Source organism: Pinus tabuliformis, chromosome 3_2 (assembly GCF_031772625.1).
Source record: "Pinus tabuliformis cultivar Carrire ecotype Pingquan chromosome 3_2, CPIR1, whole genome shotgun sequence".
Classification (NCBI taxonomy): domain Eukaryota; kingdom Viridiplantae; phylum Streptophyta; class Pinopsida; order Pinales; family Pinaceae; genus Pinus; species Pinus tabuliformis.
Window position 1 is genome coordinate 107,537,892 of NC_142302.1, and position 27,657 is coordinate 107,565,548.

Sequence of the window (27,657 nt, forward strand, 5' to 3'; positions counted from 1 at the left end):
CAATATTTTCAGATAATGTAAACATTAAAAAAATTTGTAGGATAAGATTTAAGTGGGGCATTACATACACCCCTCCTTCAAAAAACTTTGTCCCGAAGTTAGAAATGAAAAGATGCAAGGAGTTTGAAAGCATAGCAACCAGAGAAAGTTATAGCAATAAAATCTGATAAGTCCGACAATGAAATTTCTTCCCATCAAGAGTCTCCAACTGACCTATATCCTCCTATCCACCCTATCCGTTCTCTGCTGCTTTATCAGTGGCAACGGCGATACTAACCACTGATAAAACCGACATGGTGGAAGCGTCGAATACATCGACCTAACTTCCCCAACAGGCAACTGGCAATCGTCATCACACGTCCAGGGGAGCGTGTCCACCACTGCCCTCCCACAATTCCAGGTTTCGAAGGATACACGGTGGGAAATGCCTCCACCCCTCCTGCAGAACTAGGGTTAATACCCTAATACAGACCACACTACAGAGCTGGTTGGACTTGTCATCGAATAATCTAGTCAGGTCATCTTTCCACCTGTCATTTGCATTTTACTCATGTCATAAGAGTGCATATCAAGTAGATACCAAATGTAGTAAAATAATGTACATTATACCTTCCTCATGAGATGTCTCGTCCTTCTCTCTTAGCTATCATATAGTTCTTTTTCCCCTGCGAGTTAGCTCTCATTCATGCATTTATATAACAACAAGACATATAATCATCACATTATTAAGTCTAGTATCCATGTGTCAATCTGGGAATTCTCACTAAGTCATTCATTTAAATAAATCATATCCACTTTGAGCTATATATGAACCAAAATAATTCTGATAAGTTACACACTAGATAATCCATCACTAAGTGAGTCATACATGTAGTCCATATATCAACCATTTCTATCATCAATATCAAATTTATCAACTGAGTCATATGAGTAGTTTTATGTGTCAAACCAAATACATCAATATAACATAATGTTCATAAATGAATAACATGGAAATAGAATCTTAATATAGGTAGTTATCTAAGTCAAAATAGGCATCACAGATGCTCAAAATGTGAGGGGTAGTCACGACGCATAGTCTCTGCATCCTCCCGGGTAGCAGATCCTGCGCTATACTTGTCCCACTGGACCTTAACTTGGTCCACTGTGTGATGTCTGAGTTGTCAAACCCTACGGTCCAATATGCGTAATGGTTCTACCATTATGGTGTAGAAATTTTAAATAATTTAACACATATTCACAGAGATTATCCTGATCATACAATTATAAGCGGAACATGTATAATACATAATCTCCTCTACGTTGATCATCAATTTATAGAAGCAGAAACATTCACAAGCACACATAGAAGCATCAATAAAACTCATTAACACAGTATGTATCCCGGGGAAAGCATCTCGCTAAAAACCCCACACTATTTGTATATTATATTGATTGAATCATGTAACATTACAAAGTACAATGCTTATCACAAGCAATCCAGTACGAGCTCCACCTGTTACACAATACAACTCAGATCTGATCTCCAAATCTATTCCACTGCTTGCCTGCCTCCACAGCTCAATACCTGCTCAAGAACTGATGAGAATGGTTTACCAAACTCGTATTTGACCTGCAAATAATCACTCACACTCTGTTGGACGTGAGAACAAGCTACAATTCTTGGTATTGGATAATTCATTGGCATACTCAATCCCTCTGATTGTGCAAATCATCATGCACAACTATAGTGACAACTGATAGCAATCTAATCCTCTAACACCTGTCCCTGCTGAATTGAACATGCACTGACATGAAACTGAGTTAACTGATGTATTCTATAGTTGCATTATGAGTTAATAACTTGTGAATTAATTAATAACTAATTCACCCAACTCATCTCTAGTCTATTGATCAGTTAGACTAAATACAACTAGTTTAACAAAGCTAAACTGAACACAACTCCATCAACTGCACCTCTAGTCCACTAAACTCAACTCACTCGAGTTCTAACTGAAGTCCTGCATGCAAATATTAGTCATCCCATAGGTAACCATGTATTTCCCTCTGGGATCTGCATGTACCACATCCGTAGCTCATCTTGAAGTGCTCCAAGAGAATAAGATCAAGTTTATAGTCCAAATATTATTATGAGACAATAATATTTGACTTTTCTATTTTTGACAGCCAGTCTAAAAATAGACTTTGATCACTCACATTGTGATCACTCATACTGTGGTCACCCACACTCTGATCACTCATACTGTGATCACCCACACTGTGATCATCCACACTGTGATCAAAAATAGAACTTGCACCATAATTTGCCTGCGGGCCTACTTAGTGAAGGCGACTCCTTTCCACTAAGCTCCATCATCTTGTTGCATTCTAAACAAGCATTTCTTGTTGCACACTTTTCAACACTCCCTCTCAACAAGAAAGGCTTCCTCTCGAAGCCGATCTTGTAACTCTGGAATGTTCTCCATGCAACACATCTGGCTGGTCCACTTGCTCTGTCATCAAAGTCTTTGACTGTTATTGCCTCTGTCGACTGAAGACTCTGCATCTCTGTGCTCTTCAGTATCTGACTACTCTAGCCTCTGTCACTTTGATCTCTGACTACATCCGTGCTACTGCTGGTTCTATCTCCCAGCATTGCATCCGCACTGCACCTCCCAACTGACCTCCCTGTTGGGCTAGAAACACCCTCTGATGCTGAAGCTCTACTTGCTGCTAACAAGTGCTCCCTCTCTGACATCTGCGCTACTGCAACATCTCCATGCATCTCGCACCATTGCACACCTCTCTGTGCCACCTAGCACTGTGCAAAACACTTGTGCCTCTCGCATTGCTGCAGCCTGCTAGCTATGCGCTGTCCTGGGATTCCCTGCACTGTTGCTCTCTCTGCCGCTCCATCCGCATCTATCTCTACCCAATCAATCAGTTCCTGCTACTACACATTGGGGCTCCCATAGCAAGGTCTCATCCAAGAGGTTGGGTACCTCAAGGATCTTGCCCCTCCTCCTTGGGACAATCACTCTATATCGCCCCACCTCCTACCTAGAGGTATGGCTGCATGTGATCCCTCAGCCCACCTGGCTCGAAGTTTCCCCCTACTGGAGGTCTCTGGATGAGTAGATGTCTCTACTCGATCTCCTCTCAACTTCCCTTGTTGTGGCTCCTCCACAACCTCCTGAAGCTGCTACACCAATCGTGGCTCCTCCACAATCGTCTGAGACTTCTTCTGGCTCTGCATGTTAAAAGGTAATATACGCGCCCTCTCAACCACCAAGTCTCCATCATGACAACAAAAGCATCTCACCTTCGACTTGTCAACCTTCTTCCCATCATTGGAAGAACAATATTCGGAAAGAGAAACCTTCCCCTTCCCCTTCTTCACCTTACTCGCTAAGGCACAGTTCTCCTCATCCTGCATGGATGAAGAACCATCTCTGGTGCGCCGTCTAATCTCCTCCTGCATCAAATCCGACCAAAGTCATTCCCAATTTGGCAGTTTCTCCCTTCCATTCACCGAGTCCTGGTAGCTATGCCAACTCTTAGGAAGGTCAAGGAGTGCTAGACTCACCATACTCATCCAACAGTCACCCCCACACTTCCCAGCTCATCTCGGCATTGGGTGAACTTCGTGAGATACTGGGGCATACTGTCTCCATTCTCACACTGAATGTTTCTGAGTTTTATCTCTTGCTTTGAAACTAAATTCGAATTCCTCCAGTTCAAAAATCAACCACTTCTGATCTAGAATTCGTGAGAACAAAGTATTTCTTGTATAGAGATCGAGTGTCTGGGCATTCACCGGATATCTTACCTTCCAAAAGAAGGATGAATCCAGAGGCTACCTGGCCCGATTACAGACTCTGCCTGAAGAAATAAAATGTAAACACTTTCTGAATAATAGATCCGATGATCAATCCTCGCTTGATATCCTGTAAAAATCTCTTCTACAAATCAAGCAGCTCTGATACCATGTAGAAACTTTTTCTACAAATCATCTAGCTCTGATACCATGTAGAAATTTTGAATAATTTAACACATATTCACAGAGATTATCCTGATCATACAATTATAAGCGGAACATGTATAATACATAATCTCCTCTACGTTGATCATCAATTTACAGAAGCAGAAACATTCACAGGCACACATAGAAGCATCAATCAAACTCAATAACACAGTATGTATCCCAGGGAAAGCATCTCGCTAAAAACCCCACACTATCTGTATATTATATTGATTGAATCATGTAACATTATAAAGTACAATTCTTATCACAAGCAATCCAGTATCAGCTCCACCTGTTACACATAATACAACTCAGATCTGATCTCCAAATCTATTCCACTACTTGCCTGCCTCCACAGCTCAATACCTGCTCAAGAACTGATGAGAATGGTTTACCAAACTCGTATTTGACCTGCAAATAATCACTCACACTCTGTTGGACGTGAGCACAAGCTACAATTCTTGGTATTGGCCAATTCATTGGCATACTCAATCCCTCTGATTATGCAAATCATCATGCACAACTATAGTCACAACTGATAGCAATCTGATCCTCTAACACCTGTCCCTGCTGAACTGAACATGCACTGACATGAAACTGAGTTAACTGATGTATTCTATAGTTGCATTATGAGTTAATAACTTGTGAATTAATTAATAAATAATTCACCCAACTCATCTCTAGTCTATTGATCAGTTAGACTAAATACAACTAGTTTAACAAAGCTAAACTGAACACAACTCCATCAACTGCACCTCCAGTCCACTAAACTCAACTCACTTGAGTTCTAACTGAAGTCCTGCATGCAAATATTAGTCATCCCATAGGTAACCACGTATTTCCCTCTGGGATCTGCATGTACCACATCCGTAGCTCATCCTGAAGTGCTCCAAGAGAATAAGATCAAGTTTACAGTCCAAATATTATTATGAGACAATAATATTTGACTTTTCTATTTTTGACAGCCAGTCTAAAAATAGACTTTGATCACTCACACTGCGATCACTCATACTGTGGTCGCCCACACTGTGATCACTCATACTGTGATCACCCACACTGTGATCACTCATACTGTGATCACCCACACTGTGATCATCCACACTGTGATCAAAAATAGAACTTGCGCCATAATTTGCCTGCGGGCCTACTTAGTGAAGGTGACTCCTTTCCACTAAGCTCCATCATCTTGTTGCATTCTCAACAAGCATTTCTTGTTGTACACTTTTCAACATATGGTTCCCATGTTCGAGACCTACAAGTCCTGCCAATCCAGTTTGTGAGATTCATCATAAACATAATGTCATAAAACAGACACATGAAAAACATCATGAGTTTTATGTAAATGGGGCGGCAGTACATGATGATAGGCAACTTGTCCAATCTTCTCTTTTATCCTAAAAGGTCCTACGAACGAAGGTGACAATTTCCTCCCCTTCCCAAACCAGATGGTGCTTTTGTTGGGCGTGATACGAATAAAAACTTGGTCCCCTACTTCATAACTATGATCAATCCTATGTGAATCAGCATAACTCTTCTGTCTATCCTGTGCTTCCTTTAACCTTTGTCGAACCTGCTTAACCTGTTCCTCCATTTCTTGAACTAATTCTGGGCCAACTATCACTCGGTCCTCCAAATTTTCCCAACTCAACGGCATCTTGCAAGGTCTTCCATATAGAGCTTGATAAGGAGGCATCTCGATTGAACTGTGATAACTTTTATTATAGGCAAACTCTACCAATGGTAACTACCTTTCCCACTGAGTCTGATTATCCATGACGTACATCCTAAGCATGTCCTCCAAAACCTGATTTACTCTTTCAGTCTGCCCATCTGTTTCTGGATGATATGCAGTGCTTAGGTTTAACTGAGTTCCCAGTGCTGACTGCAAACTTGTCCAAAACCTAGATGTAAATCGAGAGTCTCTATTAGAAATTATCTTTGTGGGCAATTTGTGCAGTCGGATAAATTCATTAACAAACACTCGCGCCACATCCGTAACATCGTAAGTGTCCCTTACTGGGATGAAATGGGCATTTTTGGTCAATTTATCAACCATAACCAATATAACATTGTGCCTCTGGGAAGTGGGTGGCAAACCCACCACAAAATCCATGGAAATTACTTCCCATTTAGATGTAGGGATGTCATGAGGTTGTAGGAGTCCTGCTGGATGGTGATGATCAGCCTTCACTCGCTGATATTCAAGACATTTGGCGACAAACTAGACTATGTCATGCTTCATGCTTGCCCGAAAGAAGAGTTTCCTTATGTCTGCATACATCTTATTTACCCTAGGATGTGCACAATAGAGTGCTCTATGAGACTCTCCGAGGATGGTTTCTCTTATACCCCCTTCCTTAGGTACGTACATTCTCCCTTGGAATCTCAATAGCCCATCTGGTTCAAGGACATATCCTTCAAACTTTGGTTCTATCTGTTTCCCATTCTGGATAGCTGAGATGACTTTTAGATACCAACTATCTTCAAAGAGTTTCTCCAATATCCGCTCCCTTAAATTTACCTTTAAGGCTACTAGGGAGAAAGTTTGTGGCCTCCTGCTTAGTGCATCCGCCACTACATTCTCCTTTCCCTTGATGTATGAGATTTCAAAATCATACACACTCATGAATTCACCCCATTGACTTTGTCTGGCGTTCAAATCCCTTTGAGTGAAGAGATGATTTAGGCTTTGAAGATCTGTTCTTAACTCAAATCTTCTCCCAATGAGGTATTGTCTCCATAGCTTCATGGCTAACATTACTGCTGCCAATTCTAAGTCATGGGTAGCATATAACTCTTCATGCTTCTTTAATTTTCTAGAAGCGTAAGCTATTACCCCGCCTTGCATCAATACTGCACCAAATCCCTGCGCCGAAACATCGATGTCGACAGTGAAGTCTTTTCTCATGTTTGGTACTTAAAGGATCGGTGCACTAGTTAGTAACCTATTCAGATCCGTGAATGCAGTGTCACATTCATTTTTCCATTCATACCTAACCCCCTTTCACTGTAATGTGGTGATGGGTTTTGTAATCCTTGAAAACCCTTCCACAAACCTGCGATAATACCCAGCTAGCCCCATAAAACTACGTACCTCATGGGCATTTTTTGGTATTGGCCAATCCATTATGGCCTTCACCTTTTTCGGGTCAACTGAAATCCCTTCTCCTGAAATGATGTGCCCAAGGTAATGGACTTTCTTCTGAAAGAAGGAACACTTTGAAAATTTCCCATACAATTGATTTTCCCTCAAACAAGACAATACTACCCTCAGGTGCTTTTCATGCTCATTTTCATTCTTGGAATATATAAGAATGTCATCAAGGAAGACTTGCATGAATTGGTCCAAATACTTCCTGAACACACCATTCATGAGGCTCATGAATACTGCTGGTGCATTGATTAAACCGAATGGAACAACTATGAACTCATACTGCCCAAACTGAGTTCGAAATGCAGTTTTTCAGATGTCTTCCTCCTTTATCCTCAATTGGTGGTACCCAGATCGTAGATCGATTTTTGAGAAGACTGATGCCCCCTTTATTTGATCAAATAAGTCATCTATTCGAGGTATTGGGTACCTATTCTTTATCGTGGCTCTGTTTAAGTCTCTATAATTTATGCATAGCCGCAAGGAACCATCCTTCTTCTTGACAAAAATAACTAGTGCACCCCAAGGGGAAATACTAGGTCTGATCAATCCCAAGTCTAAGAGCTCCTTTAATTGCATCTGCAACTCACAAAGCTCTGGAGTTGTCATCCTATAGGGTTTCTTAGATATTGGTTTTGCACCTGGTTTTAGATCAATGGTGAAATCAATCTCTCTTATAGGTGGTAATCCAGGAAATTCCTCTGGAAAAACATCCTTGAATTCTGCCAAAACTGGATGTTGATCCGGGGAAGGTCCCTTCTGGTCACTTACAGCCTTGACCAAATACAGTTTGCAACCTTGTTTGAGACAATGTTTTACCTTCATCATGGATATGAATCGTAGGGACAGTCCCCTCTTGATTCCACAAATCTCAATTGGCCTACCTTCATCATCTAAACAAATCACCTTCTTCTTGAAACAATCTACCAAAGCTCGATGAGCTTCTGGCTAGTCCATTCCAACAATTACATCATACGTTCCTAATTCTGTGATGTATGCCTTCAACTTAGTCATACACACCCCGAGTTTTACCTGACATTGGTCAACACTAGGCCCTACTGCTTGTTTTTTTCCAGAAGCCATCTCAACTTGTTTAAAGTCATCGAGCTCATATGCTGCCAACCCACATTTTTCTAATGCAACTGGTGAAATGAAACTATCTATAGCACTAGAGTCAAACAAAATTTTAACTTTTACTTTGTTTATCATACCTGAGGTTTCTACCACGGCAGACTGGTGTTAAACTTGCTGATTGTCAACTGCGGCATAGATTCGGTGGTGGCTACCTTCTCTCCCCATTGGTTCTTTTCCCTCTCTTCTGTTGTTACTGGTTCGAAACTTTGGGCAGTCCTACTGGTAATGAGGTCCTCTGCATCCCCAACAAGTGATGCGTGGTGGACCTTGAACCGAATGTTGTGGAGTTCTCTGGAAAGAGTTTCTTCCCCTGGAACCCTTGCCCCCACTTGTTGTTCCTCGCCTATGACTTTGATTTGTACATGCCCTTGAAGCTGTGGGTGAAGATGCACTAGAAACCATTGAAATTCCTACTGTTGGTGTTCTAGGTATAACCTTGTTACCTTATGGTGGTGGCCTCCTACTTCCCCCCCTTTGGAAGGTACGAGGGGCCTTCCCGATAAACCCTATTTGACGTGGAAAGATGGCTCTGCCTTCACCCTTTAAGTCTAGGTGTTCTTCGACATAATGAGCCTGTTCTACAGCTTCTACAACTGAGGATGGTTTCCACATCTGCACCATTTCCCTAATCTTAGGTCTCAATCCATACATAAAACGATCTGCTTGGCGTTGGTCAGTATCCATGTAGGAGACATACTTGACCAATTCCATAAATCAGATTTCATATTCTTCTATAGTATGACCTCCCTGCATTAGGGAATGGAAGGCTCCTACCTGTTATTCTTCATAATACGCTGGCAGGTACTTCTTCCTGAACCTCTCCTCAAAGAATTCCCAAGTTACTATGTCTGGAGTGAGGTGTAGTTGACGCTTGAAGTTACTCCACCAATTCAGAGCACTATCTCTGAGTTGGAATATTTCTATTTTGGCTTTGGAATTGGAATTTTAATCCCTTAGTGCGAAACACCTTCCCATCCCCTCTAACCAGGCTTTTGTACAGTCACTGGCACGACCTCCTGCAAATTATGGGAGTTTAATCTTCTGAAGCTCCCTAGTAATGTCCTCAACTGGAGGTCTTCTATCATAATCTCTAGATCCCTTGGGGTTCCCTAACCCTGAAGAAGGGTGTTCCACTTCCATTTCATTTGTTTGGCGCCCTCTTAAGGTTTCATTAATTTCTTCTAAGGAACGAAGGATGAGAGTCAATTCTGGTGAAGGTAATGGATTATTTGAAGGAGGTCCTTGTGAAGACTCTCCAGGCCCTTAATTTCTTCGCGTCCTCACCATTTTGTTTTGCTCAAAACCTGTACGATATCTAAGACTTATTAGCACTATTCCTAACATTTTCTACCACACTTTAGATAGTCCATAGAGAAACCAAGCAATAGATCAATTCAAGTTATGCCAAGTTTTGATGCCCTAACAACTGACATGACCAAGTTTATTTTTGAGAAACTAGGGTTTGATGTCCTAACTACTAGCATGATTAGGTTTATTTTGAGAAACAAGGGTTTGATGTTATAGCTAATAGCATGTTATTATATGTTTGTGTGCAATAACAAATGTTTATCTATTGATATATTTGATATCATCAAATTGTGATTTTTTTTTTTTTTGAAATTTCATGAACCATTTTTTTTTCTTTTTAACAAAGATTAATGATAATCAGCATCATTGTATGATTATGTAAAAGTCCCATTTAATTTATGTTAAATTATGAATTCGCATGTGAATACATTTGAAAATTATCCACTATATGGTCAATAAAATTAGAAATGTCTTTCACACAAAATGTGTACAGTTAACTCACATTTCATATAATGCAAATCAATCTCAAACGCAACTTATCATGGACTACTCCCAGGAGAATTAAAAAGATTAAATAGGTAAACTATCATGCAGAGACGTTATCAAGGATGAATAACCGCAAAACAGTTTCACACAGGCCACTCTTAAGAAGGCTAAAGAAGGTTAAAATGTAGGCTATGCTGTAGATATTATGCCAAAGACCAACAAGGCCTGCCAGTACGATGCCCTAATGAGAACATATCTACCCAAATTTAAAATTCAAGATGACCAGTGAAAAGTGAAATGGGAGTTCTCTTAATTCCCCAAACAGGATCAATGGGACATCATTGAAAACAGAGTAAACAAGATTTATACAGATCTATATACCTGTATATAATATATTATTTGTTCCATGATGGAATTTCTTATATACTAGATATTCCGAGTATTCTGCTCAGTATACATACTTTGTTCATTACATAAGTAGAGGCTGTTATAGTTTTGTAACCATATTCTTAAAATTGTAACACTAAAATCACAAAAGAGGAAAAATATAGCATCTACTTGGATCCTGAAAGGATCTTTTTGCTGAATTATTCTGCGTAGGATTTCTATCTAAAGCCATCAACCAAGTGATAGCATAAATTTTGAGCCAAATTGCTTGATTATAAATTTGATTCAAAATTCTTCTTGTGGGTTGTATATCTAAGTCATTTTACTCTGAATCCCATGCCTTTTTCTTGTCGAAATTGACCAGCAAAAGCAGAAAACCAAATCAGTTACCTGGAAACACAGTCAATATACTCTCCTTGATATAAATTAAGCAAAACCATACTTTGGTCTAGAGCAAGCCATGCTCAAAGAGAAGGTCAAATATAGAAGTGTCCATTCTCCTTAACAGAATCAACTACTTTGGCTCTACTTTGCTCTACACGTCTAATAATTATTTGTGCTAATGATTCAACCCAATTATTGGATCAATGTCTGGTTTTTACTATTAACCCTCCATGATAAAAAAAACAGTTATCAACTTATTTCCTCTAATAACATTCAATCATTGGAACCTCCTTTAAATAATTAACCATATTTGAGAATGATATGCTGAGATTGGTTTGCATAACATTTTGAAGTTGAAATAGAATTCCATAGCATCACATTTCCTTCACATAATGTCCTAACAACTGAGCCCCCAGAACCTTACTCTTTTCTTGGAAACACTTCATCTCATGCCAACAGTGACAACCTATATTCTAAGAAGTTCAATTACACAAGAAACTCCTCATCACCTTTTGTAAAGCTGTTAAAGCACCCTGTGGAGCTGCCACAATAGAACATCGATGACTTGGAAAATAATGCCAAAACTGATCTTATCATTTTTATTCTGAATAAAAAGCCTCCTTCAGTTGTCTTAAGAATATGTACATAAACTGTATTTTATACAAAAAAGAGCACGTCATGCATGCAGCCTCCACAAGCACCGTTAGAAATCAAAATCAGGCTGGCTATCTACCAAAATGCTCAAAGGTCTAAACCAATGTTGCAAAATATTGGCATGTTGTTCTGGTTATTTTTATGCACATGTATCCACCCTCCATCATTTTCAGTATTGACTTATGAACTACTCTGAACTTGGTTTTCCTGTGGATCAGGAGTCGCCATGTGGTGGGCTGAGACAATAAAGGGTATTCATGGATTTTGAGGTTTGGACTTTGTCAATGGAATCAAGTGTTTGGCATGTTGATATACCTGAGTAGTTGATTAATCATCCTGTCACTCATCTCAATAAGGACAAACTCAGTCAAATCTTTTGGCAGAGTAACATGAAGCTAGACCCTCTTCTGTGTTATAGGGTAAAAAAAAACATGCATGTTCATGACAAATGAAGCCTACAATTGGTGTAGAAAACTTTAGAATTGCATGGGGAGGCCGGGGCATTTAACCCACACAAAATAAGAAACCTATGCATTCTGGTCTGTCGAAAGGCCCTCATATCACCAAGAAAAGGCAACTAATGTATTCTTTCACTCCCAAGGTCCACGAGTAATAACCTCATAAACACAGACTTTCTCGGTAAATTGAAAGAGGAAGAAGCCTGTAATTGGGCTCCTGTTATGAGTGCAACACCATATATAATAATATATATATAATAATAATATATATATATATATATATATATATATATATATATATATATATATATATATGCATATATACATATGAGCTTGTAGATCTCTTTTACCCAATGCCTAATAACAGTTTTGGGTTGGCCTCTACCCACAAAATATCCCAAATTTTTTGTTCCTTAAATGGAATTATGGAACACATGCCTTTTTCCTATTTAGTGGTAATGATATCATTGGGAGGTTCTTCAGAATCAGGATTACGTTGTGGTAGACCTTGCCTTGAACTTCCTCGGTGCTTTGAGCTGCATAATTTCTATTCTCAGGGTTGCAATGAATCTTCTACCAGGCAGAGGGGATTGTATTTATGATTCCATAAGGCCTTGTGTAGAAGCCAATGGGCCAGTCTGGCCAGCTAAGGCTCAATGAATATGGGCAAGACAGTGAGTGAATGTGACAGAGATACATTATTCAAATTAAAGAGAAACGTAAACACTTTAGAGTTTCTCATTTGCAATCTCCCTACAACAGTTAGCCACGGATAATACCAATTTTGAAGATGTGTCAAAGCCTAGATTTTGAAGGTATTAAATCCGCTATTGAATATGGAGAAAAAAAAACCAGCAACCCAAAAGAGACAGTTTCCAGCACTCATATGGAGATTTGTAGGCTCAAGTTGAAGATGAAGCAGTAACTTTTATGAGGAGTGGACGGATTTGGAAAAGGGTGAACTTTCACCTGCAATCACCATCATGGACACCGACAAGACATATCCAAGAAAACTGTAACAATTTCCAGTGTGCCAACAGCTATCATCTCAGCCCAAAAGACATCAGGGGGCCCAGATTTATTGTCTAGATCACAGTTGAATATAGATGAGACATCTTTTGTTGCTTCCCCTGAATCTAAAGGTGACAAAGAAGCAGCAAGCTAAGAAAATATTGTTTCCAGCACACTGTCTAGGGATGATGAAATCAATATGTGAAAAGATATTCCTTGCCCTATATTTAAAGACAATGAAGCAGCTTTCAATGAAAACATTTCCAGCCTTCCATTCGAAAGTGATGAAACTAGCATTGGAAAGGAAGTTTGTAGTCTTCCCGTTGAGAAAGATCGCCAAGTTCTCGAAAAGGGACTGCTTGCAGTTTAGGTTGGCATTATGGATATAACTGATTTTTTTTTTTTTTTTGCACAACTAGATACTGTTTCTAACCCTCGCACTAACCAAATCAAATCTGGTAGCAGTGGTAATCAAACTATTATTAAAGAAGGTGGTCGATTGGCTTTCAACATATACATCTGCAGGACCTGTCGAAGGAGGAGTTTACTGCAGAGATTGCTGTCAAGGTAGGAGTTTGCATGTGCAATATGCGAAGAGATGGACATTTGTGTTTCTGTGGCTTTGCTTTCTGTCCGAGGACTTGGCAGAATAGATTGTTGTCACAGCAGGAGTCTGCAGAGGATATTGTTGTAGCGAGTAATTGCAGTGGAAGAAGGAAATTGCTATCTGAAAGAGGAATTTGAGGATTCTGATATTTAAATATCAATTGGGTTTCAAAGCGTTAGAAACCCACAGGACGAGAGAAAAAACATAACAGCAATATATATGCATGCGGTGAATGCTAGCATTCTATAGGCAGTGGGTGTGCAAGCAGCTGTCCCGGTTTCAAATCCTCAGACAGACAGACGTTAGCTAAGTAGAGTGTCGCCAAACATACATTCAATCCGAGATCGATTTCTGGGGACCTTTGCAAAGATATTACAGAAAGGGTATTCTATAATGAGGGCAGTAAGAGGGCATTCATCATCAGGCATAGCAACTGTGTGTGTGGTATTTGTTGCGTGCCTTGCCCTGCTGCTGAGTGATGGGGTGAATGGATAGCTAAGTTCCGACTGGGTGTCCAAGCTGAGCTCCTCAAGGGATGGATGGTTTGATCTTGGGATCGAATCCTCCTCTGCAACCAAAATGTGCGATGAAGAAAGCTGGGGAGAGTGTGGTGCTACTGTTGATGAGGAAAATGAAAATGTAGGCCATGGGAGGCCTATGAGGCGAATCCGATATTACATCAGTTATGGGGCCTTAGCCGCAAATCAAATCCCGTGCCCTCCACGGTCTGGGAGATCGTATTACACTCGCAACTGTTACAGAACCGCAGAGCATGTACTGCAATCACTCGCTGCTTTAGAGACACTAGCTAATAAGCTAAACAAGGTCCTCAATATATGGCTCGATCAGCTTCTTGGGTTGTATGCTTTGCACCAAAATATATGCATGCATTTTCTCTCTAATGATTTGCTATGTTATTTTTTTTTATCACAATGGGTGATATATCGTTTGTTTGCAACTGACAGGGTCTGGAATTTTGCATTGTGATTTTCAATTGAAATGCTGAAATATAGTCATTGTAAACATCCTTAAAATGTGTCTAAATTTATTTCAATAAAAATATCCATGGAAATGTCATAGAGATAATTATCACCGTTTAGCTCCTACTTTAGGAGTATGGCTCATCTACCATATACCTATTTTGGACACTTTTGATTTTCTAATTTTCTATATTTTCAACTATTTAGTAAGAAATTTGATTATGGAACATCTATTTAGTGGGCTTTGGGTCCAGATTTTGAACCAAAGCTCTGATACCATGTGTAAGAGCCCTATCCTAGGGTCTACTAACTTCTAATTTCTTCTGAAATTAAATGTGATAAGAGGCGATAACTTACCTACTTACATGGCTTTTAAACAAATTTTTATCATTTACATTATAATCAACATAAATTAAGGTGAATATTTCATTCTAATTAACTTTACAAGAGTAGTCTATGGAGGAATACCTATACCGGTGGCTGATGGAGATACCTTTGTCCTGCTACTCCTGTTGAACGCTCCTCTTTACGGACCCAACTGGATTTACCTCCCAGCCAACTAGGAAATAATCCCTAGCCCAGGAAACCTCCACAAGTTCCCTAGCCCTCCAAGCCCAAGTCCAACTAGATGTAGTGTGTGTGTCCAAATGAAATATCCATACAAAGATAACAATACTTCCCTCCTCTCAACAACCCAAGAAACCTCCACAGGTTCCTAAGGTCTCCAAAAACACAACAAGTCCAAACAATCACAACCAATCCCCACAATTATAAGCAAGAACCCCATCCCCCCTTTTCTTCCTTCCCCTTTCCCTTTTTATACCCTCCTTCCCTTCTCCATCTCAACCACCTCTCATTAATGTCATTAACTTCTCATCCATCCTTACAATTGACTTCTCTTCTCCCAAGTAAAGCTGGGAGTACATTTGGAAATGTGACATGAATATAAAATTGGGAATTTAATGGGAAAGGACCATGTCTTCTCCCAAGTAAATCTGAAAAGTACATTTGGGAATGTGAGGTGAATATATATATATTGATAATTAAATGGAGAGGACGATGTCTTCTCCGAAGTAAATGTGAGAGTACATTGGGGAATATGATATGTAATTACATGGAGAGGACCATGTCTTCTCCTTAGTAAATGTGAGGGTACATTGGGTAATGTGAAATGAATATATATATTGATAATGAGATGGAGAGGACTATGTATTCTCCCAAGTAAATGTGAGGGTACATTGGGTAATGTGAAATGAATATATATATATATCTATATATATATATATATATATATATATTGATAATGAGATGGAGAGGACTATGTCTTCTCCCAAGTAAATGTGAGGGTACATTGGGTAATGTGAAATGAATATATATATTGATAATGAGATGGAGAGGACTATGTCTTCTCCCAAGTAAATGTGAGGGTACATTGGGGAATGTGAGATGAATACATATATTTTGAAATAATGGAAGGAGACCATATCCTACCTAATATTCAATTTGAGAAGGTAAGTGGGGAATTTGAATAATGGAAATCATGAATTTTATATTAGACCAATATTTCTCAATATTTTCAGATAATGTAAACATTAACAAAATTTGTAGGATAAGATTTAAGTGGGGCATTACAAGGCTAGTGAACAGTTGGATACAGATGTTCACATTGATCCGGTATTGATCAAAGAATGGGAACAGTTTGATCAACATATTAAGGGTTAAAGTGGTACCCAAACTGTTATCACACCACAATCTCCCTTAAGACAACAGCCCCTGATTCAAGATCCTGTGGTTGAAAAGGCATCCAGCAAAGACTCAGCTATAAGAGAAGCCGAGATAATCCCTAAGCATCTTGCATCAGAGATTATATTGAATAATGAGGAAATCCCATTGTTGGATGTGTTTTATAGCCCTAAATACAGGGTTGTAGTCAAAAGGCAGAGGAAGAAGAGGAAAATAGACCAAGTATCGGCAACAACCCCTCAAGATGAATACATGAATGTCATTTGGAAAGATTCAGAAGTTGATCCCTTCGAGGACTTGACCAAATTATCTCATTTTGTAGGGGCACACATAATTGCCACGATTGATAAAGAAACTCAAGTCAATCAATTGATCAAATAAAAATATCAAAAGATCAAACAACTTGAAGAATAGCTAAAGGCGGAAAAGAAAGGATTGATCAATAGGCGATTGAAAGACAACAACAACTATCCTGAGAGTTTGAATAGTTAAAATTAGCACATCATGAAGAGATTAAAGCCAAGGACGAGCAAATAATGCATCTACAACTCTCAATAGAGAAATTCAAATAAAATCCTAAAGTTGAAGAGTTTATAAAGGAAGCCTTAGCAATAAATAATTTCTTATCTCAACAGCTAACCCAACTCTGCCAAAAGATATCTCTTATTCATCCATTATGCATCAAAACCAACACACTAGTAGATCAAGTGGTCAATTCCAAATTGGAATTCGATGATGAGGATGACAAGATTACAGACTATATCTCTTGGCAAAACATAGAAAAGGGAAAGGCTACTAAATTGCCAGTGATTGAAGAATCTCATAAAAAGATATTATCCTCAGAATGGGAGACACAGCTGATCAAAGCAGAAAGGGAAACTTCAAGGGCCATGGCAACAAGGAATAATATCATTGAATTGATAAATGATAATTTACACAGTGCCAACTTAATTTTTGTGTGTACCCCTGAAAATCTTCCTAAGGTGAAAGTATTGGAAAAACATTGGAAACAAGATTCTAACATGAGAGAAGAGAAACTCAAAAAATTAAAAAGCCTCAATTGGGATATGCATTGGATCTATTTTGTCAAATCACATAGCCAACAAATGGCAATCAAATGTCTCGTGGATGCAGTTGATCACATGATGCACGAACTCTCCGATGTGGTGTACACAGGTCAATTGCATGCTAGGATGAGTCATCCACTGGAAGTCTAAACTATGCTCGAGATTTCTCAATTAAATCCATAGGAGGAAGGATAGATGTGATGCATCTTTTTGAAGTTATTTGTAATTCTATTTTTGTCATGAAATCCCAAATTTTGAGAGACGTTGTTCCAACCACTCCAAGCATATTTTATGAATAGTTTTTTATTTAATTTTTACTGTAAAGGCCCTTTCATGTCATTTTAGAAAGGGTCTGGAATTTGTATAAAATTGGATTGAAGAAGATAAGCACTTCTGCACCTCTTAATTTATTTTTGTAGAAAGCAAGGATCAAGGTTCAAACTTTTTGTAAGTAGATTTCAAAGGGACTTGGATTTCTGTATCTTTTTGGAGTTTTCATAATAGAAGAAATGAACCACACTGTTACTTCAGTAGCACGTTTCAAATACATATCGTACTTATATCTATGTCATTTTGTTTCATGTTAGGCAATTTAATAGTCTTTTGATTCAATATTGTTGTATATGTGAATGCCCATTCAATTCTGCATTTATATCACTTCTGAATAATTCTAGAATTGATATCCTAAACATGTATGCTAGAAATTAATGTTATTATGATATGCGATCTGTTTTACATTACTTTGTTTGAAGTAATCATCATTCATGCTTAACTTCTGTAATCATTTGATTGATCATAAATCGCATAGATTTTGAGTTACCCGGGTGAAATATATATATATATATATATATATATATATATATATATATATATATATATATATATATATATTCATAAGTATTACAATCCAAACCATTTATCATCTTGTTACACATTTTAAACACCCACTCATCAAATCACACCTTTATTGGGAAACTGGTCCCATATTATCTAGTCGGAGCCACTATACCAAATGGAAAAGGAACTATATTAAGGGCCGGACCGAGTGGTCATCCCCCAATGTGGTTGTAGCGATTTTAGATGCATCAACATTTTTGGTGCTAGAAGGAGGGGCAGACTGTGAATGGCAAGTAAATCTAAACCTATAGGCCATTCTGAGAGTAATTCTCCCTCACCATCACCTCCAACTTCTCATTCTCATTCCAAATCTCCTATTCCTAAACGAGAAGTTGAAAAGAAAAATACAAAACCCACTGCTGAAATCCTAAACAAGTCAGACACCTCTTCTTCTAAACCCCCTGAAGTACAATCTTTAATCCACAAATTGCAGGGGATTTCAATATCCCAAGGGGATTCTGAGGTATTCCAAGGCAGTGTTACTTCTCAGTATATCCCATCACAACCGCTAACTAGGGCAAAGAGTGAAAATATTAGTATCCCGCCAGTTGAATTCCCTCTACCAAGTCGGAAAAGGGCTAGAAAGACACCATCAGAATCTAACAACGAGACTGTGTCCTCATCATCATCCATTCCATCCATGCCATTGCAAGGTCATACACTTGTTTCTCAACTCCAGATCGTGCTTCACATAGGTATAGGAGTTTCAGCCTTCTCTACTCATAACCCAACAATGGCACATAATCAACCTTAACTGAGGCCATGGACCAATCCAGGAGTTGTTAGAATGCCTGCACCTTTGACCTAATTGCCAACACATCTTGAAAATTGGCTACCTAAATTTAATCCTTAGAATGGTCTATTAGCAGAGGAACGTATAAACAATTTCATGTTATCTATTAACTTGAATGGAGTAACTGAAGAATATGTTGTTGTAAGACTATTTCCATACACTCTACAAGGAGCAGCAGGATCATGGTACTTTTCGTTACCACCAGGTTCTATCAATAGCTGGGATGCTTTTCAGGAGCAATTTCTAACTAAGTTTGGAGATGATAGGTCTACACCAACTTTGATTAATGACCTCTACAACTTGAAAGCCGAACCAAAAGAACCCATTAAGGACTTTAACTCACGCTTTAATAAGTTATTGAATAAAATACCTGTGGCATCCAAGCCTAGTGAGGAGGTTCGAAATGAATGGTACATTTCTGCTTTGCCTTCAAACATAGACATCTTCATTGATAGAGCTGCCAAACTGACATTAGTAGAAAATATGAAGGAAGCAATAGCTATTGAAAAACATATCATGGCTTTAGAAAAGAAAAAAGCTCTAGAGGAAAGGAAATCCAAGAAAGTTACTTTTAGAGATGATTCAAAGAAGAAAGCAACCAAAGATCCATATGACATGGAAGGCCTACAAAAATTTCTTAAAACTATGTCCAATGAAATGGTAGAAATAAAAAAACAGGTGGCTGAAACTTCTATAAAAAGACCATTTAGGAATTTTAAAAGAAATCAGCCAACTGATCCTAAACCACCCAATGCTATATCTAATGCAGAATCTGATTAAGATGATGATGAAGAAGAAGATACAATTTTATCAGTTGAAGAAACAGAGGAAGATGAAATAGTTGAATGTCATGGAATGTGGGACTTTATTCTACCTAACTTTGATAATGAAAGTGAACAAGAAGCTCTACTAGTAAACACTAGAAGTAAGAGTAGTGTAGAGTCTAATCAGTCAAATCAAAAGAAGAAAAATTCAAATCTTGCTACTAAAGATAAAGTTCCCGCAAAGAAAACTCCAGTTTCATCACCCCAAACTCAACCATCTTCATCCAAGCCTCCCTCATCATAAAAAAAGCTATTAGTTTCGGATTCCATGGATTATAACATAGTTGAAGATATGAATAAGACTTGAGAAAACATTTCTCTGCTGAACTTAGCAAGCTCAAGCATCAAAAAATTTTGTTGCTTAAAGAATTAAATGCAGTACCTTCTTCTCCTCTTCCAACTAGTGTGTTATCTAAGGCTGCTAAAGGAATGGGTAAACCACCATTTGATAAGGTGGAATCTACTGATGAAGTTTTAATTGGGGATAGATCAAATTCTCATACTCCTCCTTTTCTCTTGACTTATGAGATCTACAATAGGAATTTTCATAACTGCTTGATTGATTCAGGGGTTTCATTCAATATAATGCCAACATCAGTTTGCTCCAAATTAAATATTGAACCCCAGAAGTCTGCAGTCCATATTGTCCAATTAGATCGAACTAAGGTTCAAGTTTTAGGAGAAATAAATTCAGTTACTATTAGACTATCTGCTGATCCAAGGGTTGTTCAAAGAATTGATATATTAATTGCTGACATCCCTGAGTTTTATGGTTTAATTCTTAGCAGAGATTGGTCTGAAAAACTTCATGGTTATATTTCAACTGATTGGTCTCACATGTGGCTTCCCTATAATGGAAATCCAAATCAAATCAGAATTGACCGTGAAAAACACTTCACACACAATAACTGAATTTGAAGAAGAAAATCAATCTGTAGCCTTCAATAATAATATTCTTTAAAACTGTTCGGGTGAATCATTTTTTGGCAATTTCAATGCTCAACAATCTCCTTTTTCTGTTAATAATGTCATATCACAAGTTGAAAATTTCTCCCATACCGATACTTCTAAGTGTGTTAATGTTGTAGATGAACTTGTAGATAAACCTGTAAATAAGCCTTTATTTTGGTCTTTGTATTTTGATGGATCTAAATCTAATGACGGTGTAGGAGCAGGATGTATTTTAGTTAGTCCTGAAGGAGAAAAAACGATGTTATCATGTAGATTAGAATTTGAGTGTACCAACAATACTACAGAATATGAAGCATTGATTCAAGGTATTTATAAAGCAATAGGCCTGAATATCCAATATCTGAAAGTATTTGGTGATTCCGAAATTGTCATTAAACAAGTGAGAAATACTATCCATTGTCTTTTGGGGCATTTGAAACATTATCAATCACTTGTTCAAGATATTATAAATCAGTTTATGGCATTTGATATTTATCCTATTCCCAAATCACAGAATGCAACAGAAAATCTCCTGGCTAATGTTGCTTCTGAGCTCCTTCCATATGAAGATCATAGTCCAAATAGATTTTCTATTGAATTAATTTTCGGCCATCTGTACTAGATAATGTCACCAATTGGTGTGTGTTCAATCATGATGAAGATATCTTAAATTTCTTGACATCTGAAGGATCTTATGATGATCAAATTATCGATGAAAGCGATCATGATCTTCATTTAAAGCAGAGACTCAATGAAAATCCTATTCCTAAATCTATGGTTAAACTGGAATATCTTTATGATATTAAGGATAGATTCAAAAAGGTCACTAATTCAAAAATTCAAAGTTCAACTTCAAGGTTTGAGTTAGTAAATATTGGTATTGATGCCAAACCACAAAATGTCAATTTAGGACTTGGACTTTCACCTAATGAAAGATTTGCTTTCACTCGATTATTGAAAAAATACAAAAATGTTTTTGCTTGGAATTATGAAGATCTGAAAACTTATAATACCTCTATCATTCAACACACAACTCCAATGATTTTTGATGAGAAACTTGTACAAAAAAAACTAAGGAAAATTCAAATCAAAGCAGAGTTGAATAAACTCCTTAAAGCCAAAATAATTTTTCCTGTCAAATATTCTAAATGGGTCTCAAATTTGGTACTTGTAAGGAAAAAGAATGGCGATATTAGGATTTGCATAGATTTTAGAAATCTCAATAAAGCAAGTCAAAAAGATAATTTCCCATTACCAACAATGGAGCAGATACTTCAATTAGTAGCTGGCTCAGAATTAATGTCTTTCCTTGATGGTTTCTTAGGATATAATCAAATCCTGGTACATCCAGATGATAGATTAAAGACTACATTCAGAACCAAATGGGGAACATATGCTTATCAGAAAATTCCTTTTGGTTTGATGAATGCTGGAGCTACTTTCCAATGAGTCATGGATATAGCTTTCAAAGGTTTGATCAATAAAACAGTCGTTGTTTACTTAGATGACATAACTGTCTATTCCAAGAAAAAGGGCAACTATTTGCATGATTTAAAGCAAATCTTTGAATGTTGTAAAAAGTATGGGATTTCCTTAAATCCCAAGAAATCATTCTTTGCTCTTAATGAAGGTAAACTTTTAGAGTTTATTGTATCTAAAAATAGCATATACATTGATCCTGACAGGATAAAAGAGATTTCTGATATCCCTTTTCCACATAATAAGAAATCTATGCAATCATTCTTAGGACAAATAATTTTTTTGAAAAGATTCGTTCCTAATTTTTCTCATATTTTTCTACCCTTGCAATCCATGATTAAGAAAAATTTAGTCTTCAAATGGGGACATAATGAAAGAGAAGCTTTTGATTCAATCAAACAAGCAATCATTAATGCTGCTGCATTGAATACTCTGAATTTTTCTAGTTATTTTATTTTGTATACTTTAGCTGTTGAATCATCCTATGCTGCTATTTTAACACAAATCAATGATCAACAAGTGGAAGCACCCATATCTCTCTTTAGTTCCAATTTGTAGGGTGTTGAGATTAATTATTCTAAAGTCGAGAAACAAGCCCTCGTTGTATTTAAGTTTGTTAAACATTTTAGACCTTTCCTCCTAAAAACACATACAAAGGTGATAGTCCCATTCTCTGCAGTGAGACAATTGCTAATTCAAAGAAAAGTAGGTGAGAAAAGAGCTAACTGGGCAACGAATTTACAAGAATATGACATTGATATTAAACCAGCGAAAATTATTAGAGGGCAAGGTTTTTGCAGGTTATTAGCAAGAGCGTCCAATATACCAGATCAGGAAGATTTAGGTAGTATTGCACAAGTAAACGAGATAAGTATGATTGATTTTGAATCTCAATATGCTGATATGATTTTTTACTTAAAACATGGATATGCCCCTCCTGAACTTATCTACAAAAGCAAACGTGCTCTAAGGTTAAAAGCCAAACACTACGAAATCGTTGATAATGTGTTATTCAGGAGAAATTATGATTTTGTTCTATTAAGATGCCTTGAAAAATCTGAAGCGCAAAAGGTTTTACAAGAATTGCATGTTGGCCCAACCGGTGGAAATTTTGGAGGAGACACTACATCACACAAAATAGTGCATGCTGGGTATTATTAGCCAACTTTGTTCAAAGATACCCATGACTATGTGAGGAAATGTAAGATATTCCAAACCGCTAGTGGGAGGTAAAGGAAACCAACCTTTCCTTTACAACCAGTTAATATTGAGCAACCATTTGAGCAATGGGGGCTTGATATAATTGGAGAGATTTCTCCTCATTCTTCCAAGCATCATAGATATATCCTTATAGCCACAAACTACTTCAGAAAGTGGGTAGAAGTAATTCCACTAAAGGTAGCAAATTCTGATGCGATTATCGAATTCATTGATCATTTCATCATCACCAAGTTTGGTTTACCTAATGCGCTTATCTTTGATAATGCATCTTATTTTTCTGGAAATAGTATAGTCGAATTTGCTCTTAAGAGAGGTTTTAAGTTAAATTACTCTACAAATTACTATCCATAAGGAAATGGCTTAGCGGAGTCAACTAACAAAAATATCATCAGGATTATTAAAAGGACTATTGATCAAAACCAAAAGAATTGGCATAAATCTTTAATATTCACACTATGGGCAGATCGTATAACTCAGAAGGCCTCAATTGGTACTTCTCCTTTTAACTTAGTGTATGGGAAAGAAGCCGCTATTCCACCAAATTTATCCCTCACATCACTAGCCCTTGTAAAATTCATTGAAGAAAATCCTTCTTCCTCTATTCAATTAAGGTTTAACCAAATTATTAAATTAGATGAGGAAAGATAAAAAGCTGTTGATGCCTGGAAAATCGCTGCAACAACATTGGGGGATAACCACCCGGTCCGGACCTTAGTACAACTCCTTTTCCATTTGGAATGGTGGCTCCGACAGGGGATAATGGGACCAGTTTCCCATAAATGGATAAACGGGATGAATGGATAATTGATTAACTAATCTAATGATAGGCGAATAACTAAATCTATCAACAAAATTACAAGAACTATGACTTATCCCGGGAACTATTGAATTTTAAAGTGTAGCGCTTGATGATCTGTGTCTATGGACAGGCATATAGATGACCCCATCTAACAGACATAGACATTAATGCATTCAAGGATTACTTTACTTAAATAGTTAAGCAAAGCGATTAAAGCAATATTACTACACTTGTCATTCATATCATCAACACATATATGATTAAAAGGAAAGCACACCATAAACATCCAATAGTGGAAGGAATACAGAACTGCTGTTAAAACACATATATATAATCGATAATAGCAAAGATAATCAAATAACAATTCATATGAAAGGTATGAATTCAGACATAGATAGAAATACCATATGAGCTACTGGACACTCCCAATATCAATCACTACTTGTGATTCTTCCTTCAACGTAGAAAGACTTTCAAACAAAGACAATAGTGCACAATTGCATAAAAAGCTTCCTTGTCAAATTTAGAACAACTGGTCCAGTTTCATAAAAGAATATGACTGAAGCACAATAGTGCAACTTCAGTCTTTAAGTCAGGTACAAAACTTTACGACCCTTTCCAAAACAATGAAAGGGTCTATAAATACTTAATTAATCTAACTATCTATAAAACAGAAATCCTACTTAATTGGTATCAATAAATTTTGATCCTATTTTCTTCAGCAATCTGGCAGTCGGCGGCATGATTCATCAAGTAGGCTGCTTGCCTTTAAATCTGAGCTGACTTATCGCAAGCATCGGCTCTACTTCTGGTGGTTTGTTGAGGCGCGAGCTGAGCTGGGCGGCATAGGTGGCATCCTGAATATCGGGGATAATATACCCGATTGCATCTGTAAGGCACTTGAGGGCGGCTCTCTGTGTGTGTGGCTTTACCAAGAAGAACCAATAGGTGTCCCAGGTTAAACTGTTAATCCCAGCGATTAATCTCCCCTTTTCTTCTAGATCTAGATAACATGATTGCTCCAATGTTTTCATCGTTGTCAACTTTCCTGGTGTGCATTGGGAAATCATGTTTGATAAGTAGAGAGTGTTATTGACTAATTCAACTAAATTGCTAGAAGTTGATTTACATCTTGAAACCGCCCTCTCTGCTTTCATTAACTGGGACTACCATTCTGTGAAGAGTATATCTTTGTGTGATTCTAAGATCCTGGGTAAATTGGCCGCTTGTCCTTGGTCAGAATCTTGCCAGTCGAGAAATGCAGCTATCGTTTCTTCAGCTTGATCCAATTCAGTCCTGGCCTTGTCTACTTGCTTACTTATGGATGCCGTTAATTCACATAGTGGCTCTGCCTAGGTGATTTGTTGACACAAAAGCTTAATTTGGGATATTAATGCAGTATTTATTTGTAATGCTTCTGCTCTAAATTCAGCCACTTGTGGAACGCCCTTTGTTTTCTTGAGCTGTGATGATAATTGAGCAATTTGCTCATCTTTTGTTTTCACCATTTTCTCATTCCCTGCCTTCAATTGTGCCAATGCCTCTGATAATTCTTTCTGCTTCTGGATTGCGCTTTGGTCAATCCTTTGTTTTTCTGCCTGCAATTGTTGAGTTAGTTGACTGTTCACTTGCTGTTGCGTCAACAATTGCTGCTCTGCCTGCTCCGCTTTCTGCTTTGCTTCATTTAGTTGTGCCTGTAATGAGAAAATCTCCTGATCCTTTGTTTTCAGTAAAAGGCTTACCTCCGATGCCTTGTCTATTGTCGCTGCCGAATAAGCTCCCGCATACTGTGACAGTTTTGTCAGGTCATCGGAGGGGTCGAATTCCTCCTTCCAAACCACATTGCCCGTGACAGTTTGCTCTAGGAAAAGGGAAGGTTGATCAGTCCTTCTTCTTTTCCTTTGTCGTTTAACCATAGCTTTATGCCTTGGGGTTGTAGAAGACATCCAGGGGAGGAATATCTTCTACCTGCAAAATGATTTGGTCGGAGGGGTCCTTTGGTATTATCTCTACCTCTTTAGAAATGGGTGGGCCGCTGGTTCCACTTAGAAGCTGTGGTGAAGTGATTTCCTGTGTGTCTGTTTCCTTTGAAGTGTCTGTGTCCTTCGAACATTCCAAACCACTGATAATGGAATCAAATTGCTTCCATTCCTGGAGCAATTTAGGGTTGATATGAGTATCCACATTGACACCAATGGTGGTCTGTTTTTCCTTTTCAGTTTGGGTCTCCTCCCGCACTTTTTCCTGCTCTCTCTTCTGCTTTTCCTCCTATTCTTTCTTCTGATTTTCCTCTTGTGGCTTCTCTTGTTCTTTTGTTGTAACTGGAGTTTCCTTTGACTATTGCCGATCAGGCTCGCTTGACGATGTCGCTAGGTTTGTCGCTAGTAGATCTAGAGGCAGAGTTTGCAACCTCTGTTCTCTAAGTGTGTTAAATTCAGTCAACCCTTCATCATGATATTTCATTTTGGCCAATGATTTAACCTGCATTATTGATTCAGCTGAAGAGAACAGGTCGTCAAACATATCTTCTTTATGATCAAATTTTGACAATTTGGCCTGCTCTAGTGCATTATAGGCAACTTTGTTTGGATCAAATTGCCTATTTGGGAGAGTCGCCAGAGTTAATGATTTAATCTTCGTTGCTTCCTTTTCTACATGTTTGAGATCATGCAGAGTATAGACACCGCATCTCAAAGGAAAAGAGGGCCAGCCCTACTTCTTATTTTTCTTGAGAGTCTGTGTAACACTCTCAGCAATAATCTGGTAAGAGATTTCCCTTGCCAACAGATTATCTGGTATGTATAAAGGGAGAACATGAGGTTCGGCTTGGCTACCGAAAACTCTTATGTAAGTGAACTTCTCCTCTCCAAACCATCTCCCTACTGCTGTTAAATCAATCCCAGCTTGGTAGGAAATATTGGGAATGGGTTTATCAAAAATAGAATACTAAATAGGCAACATAAAGCCATTGCAGTCTTGGTACGGATGGTGCTTGTAGGAGGATTTCCATAATTTCTGGTGGTAAATGTGAATAGGCATAGATTCTTGTGGCGTCCACCTCCTGCCGAGCACAGGAATTTCAGAATTAAAACACAAGGTATCTAGAATATAGGCACTGTAATAAAATGGGGGGATTATCCTTTCAGAGATGCAAGTCTTATTCCTAAACTCAAGAACAACTTTGGCTAGTTTATCTGAGAGAATAGTGGCCCAATCCATTATTATACTGTTGCATGCAGCTTCCATTAAAGGAACCATTTCTATAGTGAAATTAGAAGAGTCATGCAATCCCCACAATCTACACATCATTATTCCAGCGT